Below are 14,242 nucleotides of genomic sequence, written 5' to 3'. Positions count from 1 at the left end.
GGTGATATGGGGACTACAGAAACGACAGAAGTGGAAGGAATCAGTACAGAGGCAAGTAATGGTAAAAAGGATTATAAGTCAGATATGGTAAGAATGTTGCAAGTATTAATGAAATGTATAGCCTATGAATGGAAGAGAAAGTGACTAGGGAAACATACAAGGATGATTGATGAACGTTCAAGTGTATTCTGAGTTGTGACGCATGAGGTAATTTTTGTTATCTTTGCATTTCTATTCGATATTGAGAGCCCTGCGAGGCTAAGGTGTGTTACACATGTATATATTTGGCCCTGTGAAGCATTGCATGTATTTTCTGGGCTGCGTGCAGGATTTGGGTAGTAAGAAGTATAGGGGAAACTCTGTCAAAATTCACTACAAGAAAAATGGCTATTAGGGACGAGAAAACTAGTCCCCAAAAGTCTTATTCTGGTCCCTAAAGATCAATTGCGACGGGAAAAATCTGGTCGTCAGCCGTCGCTATAGGCTCTGCCGCTAAAGGCCTATAGCGACGGGATTTAATTGCTGGTCCTTAAAGATCTATTATGACCAGAAATATTCTGGTCCCGAGTATACTTTTAAGGACCATATTTCTGGTCCTAAACACAAATCATTAATTGGTTTGTAAATCACTCAGGGACAAGTTTAACTGGTCCTTAAAAGGCTTTTGCGACCAAAAACATGATCCTCAAAGAACAAAGCAATTACTGGTCTCTAATAATCTGTTTACAATTTCCACATAAGAAGTAGAATTAAAAATGATTATGGCCAAAAATGTGGCAGCTAAATAATTCAAGATTTTCTAAGATATTATACAACTTCTAATATAGTTACTCAAAAGCATATAAACAGAGTTCACAATACTATTCACATAACTCATTATCCCACAAAGGCTAACATCCTTAGTAAATACTATAATGTTTTGTCGAACAAAAAAAATTGTCAGCTTGTTCTAAATCTTCAAAATTTCATCTTTACTTGTAAACTGAAGCTTCCAAATCCTGCAAAATGTATAAAATGTAGTTTGTTTAGAAAAATGAAATCTGTTCACAACCAAATCACAAAAAATGTTAGTTCATAAATAATAAGAGAGCGCATTCTAGAGTTTCAGTTCCTAATAGCCATCTACCTTGACAAAATTATGTTGGTACTATGCCAGTGCATTGAACAACTAAATTGCCCGAAACACCTCAACGTAATTCAAGCAGTTGATAGAGGGCTATTATATCTGCACCACAATTTTTGTCCGAAATGTTCACCTAGATTCAAAGGTTAGCAAGACTTTCGGTATTAGGAGATGAACCCAAAAAAAATCAGATTTTGGTTAGGAAAGAGCTTTTCGGAAGTAGCAAGAACAAGCAAGTGAACACCGAGTAGTTGAAACATAGTAAGGCATAATGCATTTATGTTTAAAAACCTCCAAATAGGTAGATGTAAAATATTGGTTGTGCTACCATGTACGTCCTGCTACCATGTACAAACCAAATCTGAATGATAAATGCATATGTAGTATCAATTAACCTGCCATGAAACCACTAATATATTTTCCCTGAAAAATGAACGTCTGGTACACTTTTAACTTACATTAGGTATTCAATAGATCATATCCTCAGTTGAAGTGCCAAAATGGAATTTTGTGACAAGTTTAAGGGGTTGTATATGTATTCAACCTTGAGGAAATTAAGTTTCGAGTTTTTGATGTCCTCTATAATGAGAACATGATCAAGTTATGCTACTTAGCATCACCATATCCCAGTAATATAGTTATCAAATAATTAAATTCTGAAAGTATATATAATGCAAAGAGAAAGTGTTGACCTCATATGAGTTTAGATTCAATGGACTTGTCGTTTCCAAAGAAATGACCTTTCTTGGACTATTATCTAAATTATGACTAGCTGCTGCTAAATGGTGAGAGAAACAACAGAAAATTATATAACTATTTAGATGTAATACAAATTATGTTCAAGCTATAAGGAGAATTCATAGAGCAAGAAGTTATGCTAACCGGAAAAAGGAAAAATAGATGTCAAAAACAGATCAGTCATTATTATCAACCTAGTAGAATTAGAAAAACACTATTTTTAGAAAATGCAGTTCCATTAGCAATTGGACAACATCTTAAATAAGAACATACAGGTACTCCGTTAAAAGGTGAGCAAGGGAGAATCTCCAAAAGCATGGGACGTTCAACAACATATTTCCAATGACTAACAAGCCATTGATTATCATAACTGAAAATTACCCACTAACATGGGTACTATATAAATATATCATTTAGTTTACTTAACAACTAATTTCCCACAATTAAATCACCAAAAGAAGAATGATTTATTTAATTTGTTAAAATATTTTTTCCTTGTCATAGTAAATGGTATGCTGTTGAAAGTGTCTTGAGATCCTTTCCTTGAAATCCCAAACCATTCATAACCTAGTTGGTAATGAAAAAGAGGTAAATAAGAGACCGTTTTATAGCATGAATACTAACCATTCAAAGGAAAAAGAAACAAAAAAATGATTTCTTGCGAAATAAAATAAAATATGCTCGCGTGATTCCAAGAAATACATGAACTCCCCAAAGGGTCTGAGATTGAATATGAACAATTGATTGTAAAATACATCATCCGGTATTCTAAGAATAATGATGCCAAAAATTTTCTTTAACAAAGGCTTTCATCAGTTTCAGATAATCCTAGTCATCTCAAATGATGCCAAAAATTTCTGCAACACACTGATGACAACAATTTCATGTTCTAATTCCTTTCATTAGATATATTAGGAAGTAAAGGACACAGAAAAATAGAAGAAGAAAAATATGTTCAAGTACAAATCAAGCCTGCCAATAAATATAAAAGTAAGACCAATGACAACTGATTTGTTTTCATTAGAAACACATGCCTTGTGATTACAAAAGGTCCATATTGGAAATACACAATCAAATAACAACTTCTCTTTTTTTTTCCAGATTAAGTCTAGAGTGACAACCAAGGAACCATTAACAACTTGCTCTTTAACTTTCAAAATTTGATGTAGATTCTTTCTTGATTCTTCGTTATTTTCTTAGCTTGTTCAACCTTTAACCTTCTTATCGTACTCTTTCAGACTTAAAATGATGGCAGGACATTCAAGGTAGTTGATCAAATATGAATTTCTTAACTATAACAACTAAATCAACTTAATTGAACATCAGAGAAACTTAAAGTTATATGAGACTGAGATTTTACTCCTCAACAGTGCGAACAAGGTCTGAATTTTTTAAAAGTGACAGTTTTGCCACACACATTGGCGCTCATGTTATATCAGAGGCACAGAGGCAGCATATGGGTATCCCTAAGGGCAGAGGAAGAATAAAAGTCACAGAAGAAATAAAAGAAGACAGACCTTGTTGGGAAACCTCTTTTCTTCAGCACTTTCGTCGCAACACTTCTCTCTTTGAAATCTCTAGACAACAGACATCGTAGAGAGTGCTCAAAATACGTGAAGTAGCTTATTTTGCAAACTCAAAGGCAAAACACCATTAAGATAGGAAATCAAAAAAAAAAATTGTAGAACATAAGTGTGTACAGATTTGGGCATAAGTGCATAACTCTCTTTTTATTTCTTCCTTTCCTAAGCAGATGGAGTCTAGGCATTAATTAGTAGCTACATGCATTTTAATAGCTATTGACTAAACAATTTTAATAAATAACTTCCACAATAGTGCATTCTTATGCTCTATTTTATGAGAAAAAATGTATATCTAGGTAAGGAGTAGTGAAACAGTATAAAGAATGCTCACTGTAATTTTAACACATTCGACAAAGTGCTTCGATTTAGTGAACTGGTAGAAAGAAAAACGGTACATGCACTATTTTCATTGTCTTTGTATTATACGATTTTTGCGTTTTTATGTTGTATATTTGAAGCATCAGAATAGAAGGAATGGTATAAGAACTTACACATTAATAATACCTATTCAAGATCCTTCACTTTGAGAGTTTCCGTTGCTAGAGAAATCATGATTTCACTTTGATCTGAACTAAATCCTCGATCCTTCTGTAAAGAAACTCAATTAAATTTTGATTTTACATCTATATGTAGCATGCTATATACATATATCCATAGACGCTTCAAAAAAGAAAGTTACAAACAAGAGCATATGGAGACAAAACAAAAGCCAAAGTATTTGATTATATCTACTGCCACGTCTCATCATACACAAGTGCCACTACATAATTACAAGTATAATCAACTTGTGAAAAGAGTTTTTGTGTTCTTGAAACCACCGGTCAAGAAGAACCATCTTAATACCCCATTGTACATGCTTAAAATCCACTTGCTGTGAAAAAAAAAACTGCTCTACTTAAGCAGTATTATCATAGCCACAAAATATATGTTCAATAGTTTTCTTACAAGGTTTAACCCAACAAGAGCATCTGGAGGTAAAACAAAAGCCAACGGATTTGATCTCATCATATGTACGCAACGTTCTCTGTAACAACATGCACATTAAAAAGGCCTTATATAGAAGATGTTTCATCTAAGTCATTCTAATCACAAGAGATCGATTTTGACACTAATTAATAAGGTTCAGTGCATTCAGGCAGATAATATTTTGATTAGAGCCAATCCAAACCGCCTAGCCATCTTTTGACACCAAATGAATTTTAATCCCATCTATCTAAACTGCAACAAATCTGGCAATGTAGTGAGTCAAGTAAAGCCTCAAGATTACTCATCTATAATTTCAAAGAATGTACTTTCCTTTCCTAATACAATAGGTCAAATTTGGGTAAAGGATCCTTTTTCTCTTCTTTTTTTTTGTTGTTCTATGTAACTATGGATTATTAAAAACTCAAACTTATTTGACTATAATAACTATTTTAATCAACTTTAGTATTTTTTTTTTATCAGTTTTGAGGATGCTCGCTCACAATCCGAAGAACAAAAAAGCTCGCACTTGCATTCAAAAGGATATATCAGAAGAGAAAAACAACTTTGAATGCAACGAAAGCACTTAACCTAACCCTAGCCACCATTTCTTTATCAGTTACCTACATTGCTTTCCTCTCATGAAAAAAACAACTAAAAAGAATGTCACTCGACCTCCAACAAAATTGAATTGAATTTGCATAAGAACCTTAAAACGCCCTTAAAATTGAAGCTTTCCATCAAAGGAGCAAGTAAGAACAAGAAATTACAATCCAAATTATGTGACTTGCACAAAGATTCAATTTCCATTACAAATTGTAATGGGTAGACCCTCCAAGATAATTAAATTCACCAGAAATGACGGATACCTAGAATAAGAAACGCGCAAGAATTCATTGACGCGGATCGTTTATTTCAGATCACAAAACACCCACTAACTCAAATTCTCCAAACACCATAAACTCAAATCACATTAGATCTCTTTATCTAATAAAAGGCATCATCACTTATAAACTAAATAGAAAAAGAACATATGAATACATCTTAAAAGGGAACTTATGAATTGGATAAGAAGAAAGGAGAGCACCTGATACAGGGGGCCTGAATCCCTCAAACTCCTTACACTCCAAGCCCCAACTTTAAACCTAACCCTAGTCACCATCCGCATATCAAGCCCAATACTCCCACTTTATGCTCTTACACCACAACGATCAATATTCAGTAGAATTGGTACAAAATATTATCATTTTATACAATTAATATTCACCAAAATAAGAAATTTCTTATCGCTAAAAGAAAAAAGAAGAAGAAAAGAGACAGGCCTGTTTAGATTGACAACACTTGCCATCATCGGTTTATGAGTCTTCACCCACTTCAAATAGATGTCATCGTGAGGTTTCAGCTTTCAGAGAGAAATTTGGAAGAGTCGATTGTTAGGAATTTTACATGCTTTAGAGAGAAATTTGACATACAGAGGAGAGGGTTTCTTTTGGGGGAAAATACAAAAGGAAAGAGAGAAAGAGAGAAGGGAGCTGGGGGGTATTAATTAAGATGAGTAGAATATTTCATATCGCTTATTAGGACGGGTATTTATCTTTTCAGCGATCAGATTTGGGCCCTTCGTTAATTTAGATAGGAATTAGGACCAGAAGAAAAACTTTTCCCTATAAATATACATTTAGAGACCAAATTTTTACCCTGTCGTTAAATGTTGGTCTCTGATAAACCTTTTTCTTGTAGTGATTTTCCTAAAATTTAAGGACGAGGACCAAGGATTTAAGAGATAACAAAGATTATACGTATGTGATTGCTACAGATTGATTAAAGGGAAAGTATAGGACACCTTGATATGGGATGATAAAATAAAGACGATGCTACAAGTGGACATCGGGCATCAGTTATTGGAATCAAAGGTACTATTCTGGCTGGACAGATAGTTGGGCACATCACTACATCGAGTATCCCCATAAATTTCGATCGAGAATGGCAATGAAATAATACACTATAAGGTAAAACCTTTAAGGGGGGAAACAAGTAAGCTTGAGTACGAGCACAAGGACTGACTAAGGTATTGGAGGAATTATGACACCCGACAATGGGGCAATCGAAAAGTAATAGGGAGTTATGAAGCAAGATGAGCTAAGAAAATGCAAGGAGAAGACATGAAAGTAGACGGAGATAAGATTGCAAGAAAAGGATTCAAGGATATTGCACTGGTCGAAACGAGCTGGTGACAATGAACCCTTGTAAAATTTCAAGTCGCTAGTTATATCAATTGCGAGAGTATATGACATAGAACAATACAAACAATTGCCATGAGGGGATGGCTAGCAGAATGATGCAAGCACGGTGTGGAGAATATTTCACTCTACAGCCCTCCAAACCGAGAGGAGGATAGGCCGGCTACAGGTATATGAGTCTTTTATCGGAACTTCTTATGTGCGTACAACTATTGCAGGGTACCATTGATAGTTGAGAAATGAAAGTTTTGAAGGGACCGATAACCAAAGTACTTATAGATAACTGCGGCTAAGAAGTTTTACCGCTACAAGGAATCTTAACATTTAGGAATTGAAAGCAGTTGTATATGTTGATTGATGGCTTGTTATCGGGAGTTCCAAAGGCTAAAATAGCATTTGCTTTATCGGAAGAGTAAGAAATCCTTTTAATCTAAAGGGAGATGCATTACCAGAATTTATCGAAATCCGTTAGAGTTTTAGCTTGTTCTAGGTTATGTGATAAGGGTCATGCAGTAGGGTGAATGCGATCATACCAGCACTAGCGCACCGGATCCCATTAGCACTTCAAGGTTAAGCGTGCTGGGTGAGAGTAATACTAGGATGGGTGACCCCCCTGGGAAGTGTACTAAAAGTTTTACAAATTCAGAGATAAGGGACAGATGAGAAGATAGAGTAGCCTAAGGGAAATTGGAGTATGCGGAGTGGTTGGAAACCTTAAGAGGTCGCGAAGGACAAGGCGAGCTAGACCGGCGGCGAGAAAGAATGTGCATCACAGCTCTATAATTAGGATGAGTTCGAATAGTATTTGGAGATACTTTGTAAGTGAGGGGTTAGTAACCACATATATGTATGAGTACTATATCCCATATGTGACTGCGCCAAATTGGTATGTGTGTCCCAGCAACCGACGCTGCTATATACTGAAGGCATTAATCGAACAGGGTATTAAGTCCAAGTAACAAATGCTACAAGATAAGTTGATGCTATTTTCACTACAGGTTAGAATTGGAAAGTCCTAATGCCATAATGCCAGGGAAAGGAAGAAAGTATATAGAAAGTAAAAGGGTTAGAATGTCTTAAGTGTAAGGAACGAGGGAGAGTGAAGTTTCCAAGAGGGACGATGGGCAAGGCAAGAGACTATTTGAATGAGGTTCGAAGGTAGGCATGCGAAAGGGATAAAGTGTGGTAGTATGGAAACAAAAGAGGAATGTGTGGGGTCAGAGAACAGACTTCGATAAGTGGGACTAAAGGATAGTAATCACCAATAGGGATGGAAAGTACGAGAAAGAATGATCAGGCTTGCAGCGATGCTAAGAGATTTCCAGCTCTTGAGAGGTATATAAAGCGATAAATGTGTAGTCATATCGACACGGTTGCCTCGGACACGAAGGAGCCTTCCTAAAAGATGGTTTAAGAATAGAACGGATTTGCGCGTTTAAAGGAATATTTTATGGACTTCAGGGTCGAAAGAAGAGAGTCTAATGCAGGGATTTTATGATATGAACAAGAGGTGGCAGAACACTGGAAGAACTATAATGTATAGGTGGGACGCAAATAAGTAGTCAAGGAAGATTTCGGATGAGTGAGCTAAGTGAATAAAAAGATTGATAGTGGAAATGGAAGAGTGTAGCATATTAACTCTCAATGATCTATTGTAGATGTAAAGTGAAACCAGAAAACCAGAGTAAAAAAAAAGAATTTCAGTGATAATGGTTGTGGAGGAAAACGAGGGATAAAAAAAGAACAAACTATGACCAAACATTCTGTAAAATGTTTTGATGGATTCCAATGTTCCCATTAACTCGTTTATTCGAGAAATGTTCAGTCATAAAAGGGTGGAAGTAGAAAGGCCTTAAAGAAGGCAGCGAGAATGGATCTGTAATGCATAAGCGCTTCGTCTAGATGAAAAACCCTCGACCAGCAGAAAGAAAGAAAAAAAATAGGTCAAGCTATACGATGAGAGAATTCCGGTATTAGGAGAGACCAAACAAGTTCGAAGATCGTTAGGGTTGGCCAATGACTACCGTTATTCGGTAGTTATTAGTGTGCAAGAACACCCTTAAAAAGGGGGGAAGAGCAGATCTAATTTTGAAATGAGGTATAGCACTGTTAAAATTCCAAAGAAAGAAAGATGCTAGCTTAAAGAGGCCAAGATTCAGGACGTAATGGCATATCAAGGATGTATTAAGAGGGAGCAGAAATGAATTAAAGATAAGCAACCCACAAGCAGGTATGAAAAGAAATTAAAATGGATCAAGAGAATACTTCATGCGGGCGTGAGATATGATATTTCTAGACCAGGGAAATTTGTGCCGCATCTAAGTAGGCAGCGACTTATTCTAAAGAGTAATAAAGGGAGTAAGAAAGCTCTGCAAGCTAACCACAAAGAGAATGACGAAATGGATGATGAGTACAAAGGACACTTTGGATAACAACGGAAGAAAATCTTGATATTAAAAGAGAAATATGAGAATCTTAACAAAAGGATAGTAACGATAAGCGATGTGGCGATCCTAAAAAGAGGAAGAACGATGTGGGTGTAGAAGGAAAGGCAGCAGCATCACCAGAAATTAGAAAGTATATCACGGGTCACTAACTATACTGAGCATAAGGGTATGTATTATTGAATTATATGAACCACCAGCGTAAGGTTATGCCCCGCAGATGGGAATGGATACCGGAAACCCAACAAGGAATGACAGCTAACTCAGTGATCACTGGAATAAGGAAGTCAAGGGTAAGTATACCGTACCGATGTTGGAAAAAAAACAGTGGTAAAGTGAGAATTGCCCTAACTTAATAATTATAAGTTATATTGCAAGATTTGAGGTAAAGGAATTAAAGGGAGAGTTTTGACAAGAACTCGAAGATACTGTGAGCTACAGACCAGTTCGAATTATGATTAGTGGTTTATCGCAATATATAATCCTGCTACAAGGAATAATAGAGGTGGTAATCAAACAATTTTCAATAAAAATATTAAGGATCGGCGTGCTACAACATTCGAGGACGAATGTTTTTAAGGGGAGAAGGATGTTACACCCCGTACCTTCGAAGAAGCACTTATCAATTTCAAACATAAGTACGTTGAGTTATGGTTAAGTAAAACCTCTTCGGAATATAAGGAGAAAGCATTATTAAGTATATTTAATGAGCGAAGAATGTATATAAGGCATAGCGGAAGGTTCTATAAGGAATTGAGTGAAAGAAATGGAGTAGTACGACTTTGGAAAAAGGATGGGTAATGTTTTGTGTGAAAATTTTGGTCCAACTTGAGGAACGAATATCTCTTAGCATATGAAGTGTTTTCAAGTGAAGCAAAAGCCTAAAATGAAATTCGTCAAGTCTAATTTTCAACGCAATAAACCGCTCATCGATAGGACATCAGAATAGAGAATTATGGATGTTACAAGTTAGGATGGCAGGCTAGGAAAATAGTCTGCGTGAACACACCAGGGAGTGGCGCGAACGCGCAGGAGGCCAAGGGCCAACTCAGCCCGAACGCGCCACCACGGGGCGCGAACGCGCTGAGCAAATTTCAGGCCCGGGCCGAGGATGAAGATTATATGATCTGGGCATAAGAATATATATATATATATATATATATATATATATATATATATATATATATATATATGACATTTGGAGACCGTATGGTGTAAATTAGTTCATACGTTACTTGATGAAAAGCCCTCGTAATCGTAAGCTAAGGTGGGGCCCACATGTCGGGTTTTTATAAAGGACATATGAAAACTTATAAGAGTAGTACATGGGGAGTTGAGCAAGTCTTAAGAAGGAACCTTAAGCCAAATGTGGGCATAAGCCCTCCAAAAGGATGATTTAAGGTTACGTTTTAGGATGATCTGACTTGGAGATGCCAAAACGCCATGATAAGTTTGGAATTTGGAGTCGCACCAAAAATTAAAGTTGTAGATAATTGAATTATCTTTCCAACCGTAGGTCGTGGGCTCTCACACAATATCGGGAGCAAAAGTTATGGCCGTTTTACTGAACAAACGCGTAGGCAGTGGAATAAGCCTGCGCGAACGCGCCAGGAAGCAGCGCGATCGCGCTGAACACTTTTTGAGTCGGTGCAGGCAGAATCTAAAATGCTATATAAGGGGGCTTATCCCCTTATTTTCAGACCAAACACCCCTAAATGTTCCCCAAAACTCTGGAGAGTTCTTCCAACCTCCAACCATCAAATTTTAGCCCGGATCAAGTATAATTTCCGAATTCCAGTCCAGACAACGTATAGTTGTGATTACAAAATCGTATAACGGCACGTTGTGGCTTAATATCAAGGTGGAGAAGTGAAGATATAGCAATATTATCGAGAGAAACATGTGAGTCTCTTGTTATTAACGTTAATTTTGGTTTATTTACGGAGATGAAGCTGTTAAATAGTTATAAAATAATTCTGTGGTGGAAATATGGGACAAACACCAGATGGGATGTTTATGAAGTATTTTGGTATTGAAAATATTATGGTTAATGTTGGTATTGTTGCTGTTGTTGTTGGTTGCTGAGTTGGGATTCTGGGCTAGGCATATAAACAGAGGAGATGCTGCCGAAATTTTAGCAGATTTTTAGGAAGATTTATTTGAAGGCTTAGGATAAGTATATAACAATGGGCCTAATCATAGTATGAATGGTCTTATATGTAGACTTGTGGGTTCGGACGGATAAGCGTAGGTAGTTGGTGGCTGAACAGGTATGTTAAGGCTCGTCCCTTTCTTTCAAAGGCATGATTCCTATGGTATGATTTCATAAATGTTTCCGTAACCTTCTTGTCTTCAAAAGCTAAAAGTCCATGGTTCTTAAAGCTTCTCATGATGTCTAGGATAAGAATGATTTTATGATGGTGACAACGATAATGATGATTTTGTGTTTATGATTTCAAAGCGAATATGAAAATGTAGAGCTACTTCTAGATTTTCCCAATTTTATTCATTGATGATGACTCTACCTCTAAAGGCTCCAAGGTGTATGTAAAGTTATCCCTTCCCTCTTTTTGGCATGAATTACATAAAGTGAGCGAACGACATACATACATGACTCCAATGAATTCTAGTTCTCAGTGGTACTTGACATGATAGTTGTCTTTGATTCTCAAGTGTTGGTTCATTCTAATTATTCTATTGAGTCTCAGATGATGATTTAGTTTGTATATGGTTGCTCCTGATATTCTATTCGTGTATAACGTTATTACATCATTTCATCGAGTCCCGGGCCAGGTATGTATTCGTGCACAGTTTCATTGCATTGTTCACCGAGTCCCTCACTAGAGGGTCGGGTACGGTATATATATGATTATTTCACCGAGTCCCTCACTAGAGGGCCGGGTACGGTATATATATGACTATTTCACCGAGTCCCTCACTAGAGGGCCGGGTACGATATATATATGACTATTTCATCGAGTCCCTCACTAGAGGGACGGGTACGGTATATATATGATTATTTGACCGAGTCCCTCACTAGAGGGCCAGGTACGATATATATATATATATATGATTATTTCATCGAGTCCCTCACTAGAGGGCCGGGTACGGTATATATGTATATGACTTCATTCACCGAGTCCCATGATGGGCCGGGTACGGTATATTATATATATGCTTGACTCATCCCATAAGGTACAGATGCATTAGTATCCTTGATTATCATACTTGGCTCTTGTCATCTTTTACTCAGTTATGATCTTCATTACTGTACTTTATGCTTTACATACTTAGTACATTTTTCGTACAGGCCCCCTTTCTTCGGGGGCTGCGTTTCATGCCCGCAGGTACAAACACTCAGTTTGGTGATCCTCCGGTCTAGGACTTCTGCTCAGCTGCTTGGAGAGCTTTATTGTTCCGGAGCTTGAGTCATTTTACTTCAGATCCTTTGACATAGGCTTTGTTATACTCTTAGAGGTCTGTAGACATGTGTGGGTTGAGTATATGGTTTGGTCAGCTATACAGATGTAGTTCGTTTTGGATATTCCCGTGTATAGTGGCAGCCTTGTCGGCTTGCGTATTTTGTTATGTTTGGTTAACTGTGACTCCTCAGGAGACAAGTTCATTCTGATATATGGCATTATGAGTCTACAGCATGTTTTTACAGATTTCGACATTGTCCTTAGTATCGGTCTGATTATATCTAACAGGTTCGTATACGAGTGTCCGACTCGGGCACTGGTCATGGCCCATCGGTTTGGGTCGTGACATCACAGTTAACCATACATAGCAAAATATGCAAGTTGACAAGGCTACCACTGTATGCTGGAATATCCAAAATGATCTATATCTGTATAGCTGACCAAACCATATGCACAACCCACATATGTCTACAGACCTCTAAGAGTATAATAGTGACATATGACGGGTAAGAGCCCCGCCGTACCCCTGAATATCCATAAGTCTATGTTAAAATGATCTGTACCAAAATGACTCAAGCTCCGGAACAATGGAGCTCTCTAAGTAGCTGAGTAGAAGTCCTAGGCTGGAGGATCACCAAACTGAGTGTCTATACTTGCGGGCATGAAACGCAGCCCTCGAAGAAAGGGGGTCAGTACAAAAAATGTACTGAGTATGTAAAGCATGAAGTACAATAAAGAAGATCATGACTGAGTAAAAAGATGACAGGAGACGAGTATGATAATCAAAGAAACCAAGCATCTGTGCCTTATCAGATGAGAGTCATGCATATATATAATATACCGTACCCGGCCCGTTATGGGACTCAGCGAATAAAGTCATATACATATATATACCGTACCCGGCCCATTATGGCACTCGGTGAAATATATAGCATACCCGGCCTATTATGGGACTCGGTAAAATAAAATATATAACGTACCCGGCCCATTATGGGACTCGATAAAATATATAGTGTACCTGGCCCATTATGGGACTCGGTAAAATATATAGAGTACCTGGCCCATTATACTCGGTAAAATATATATAATATACATACCCGGCCCTCTAGTGAGGGACTCGGTGAACAATGCAATGAAACTGTGCACGAATACATACCCGGCCTGGGACTCTGTGAAGTGATACATTAACAATATGCACGAATACTTACCCGGCCCTCTAGTAAGGGACTCGGTGAAGTGAGGCCATAACAATGTGCACGAATAGAATATTAAGAGCAATCATGTACAAACTGAATCATTATTTGAGACACGATAGAATAATTAGAATGAACCAACACTTGATAATTAAAGACAACTGTCATGTCAAGTACCAAAGAGAACTAGAGTTCATTGGAGTCATGTATGCTCATCGTTCACTCATTTTATGTAATTCATGCTAAAAAGAAAGAAGGGATAGCTTTACACACACCTTGGAGCCTTTAGAAGTAGAGTAATCATCAATGAATAAAATTGAGAAATCTAGAAGCAGCTCCACATTCTTATATTCGCTTTGAAATCATAAACTTGAGTTCTTAAAACACAAAATCATCATTATCGTTGTCACCATCATCAAATCATTCTTATCCTTGACATCATGAGAAGCTTTAAGAACCATGGACTTTTAGCTTTTCAAAACAAGAAGGTTACAGATATATTTATGAAATCATACCATAGGAATCATGCCTTTGAA

At 37.0% G+C, this 14,242-nt stretch overlaps 1 long non-coding RNA gene across 3 annotated transcripts; it reads right to left on the bottom strand.

The window, feature by feature from the left end:
- Positions 1-737: 737 nt before the first annotated feature.
- On the bottom strand, positions 738-6,042 carry LOC132045013 (uncharacterized). Of its 3 annotated transcripts, none has more exons than XR_009412333.1 (4): positions 5,495-6,042; positions 3,936-4,032; positions 3,356-3,438; positions 738-1,880 (listed from the first exon to the last, which is right to left on the bottom strand). It is a non-coding gene; the product is annotated as an uncharacterized LOC132045013 (long non-coding RNA). The 3 variants fall into 3 exon arrangements; XR_009412332.1 differs by having other exon boundaries at positions 738-998; positions 3,379-3,438; positions 5,495-6,035; XR_009412331.1 differs by lacking the exons at positions 3,936-4,032; positions 5,495-6,042 and having other exon boundaries at positions 738-998; positions 3,379-3,786.
- Positions 6,043-14,242: the final 8,200 nt, after the last annotated feature.

The sequence above is a fragment of the Lycium ferocissimum genome, unplaced genomic scaffold, assembly GCF_029784015.1.
Source record: "Lycium ferocissimum isolate CSIRO_LF1 unplaced genomic scaffold, AGI_CSIRO_Lferr_CH_V1 ctg5843, whole genome shotgun sequence".
NCBI lineage: Eukaryota > Viridiplantae > Streptophyta > Magnoliopsida > Solanales > Solanaceae > Lycium > Lycium ferocissimum.
The sequence above is the reverse complement of the archived record's forward strand: the minus strand, read 5'-3'. Positions and strand labels throughout refer to the sequence as shown.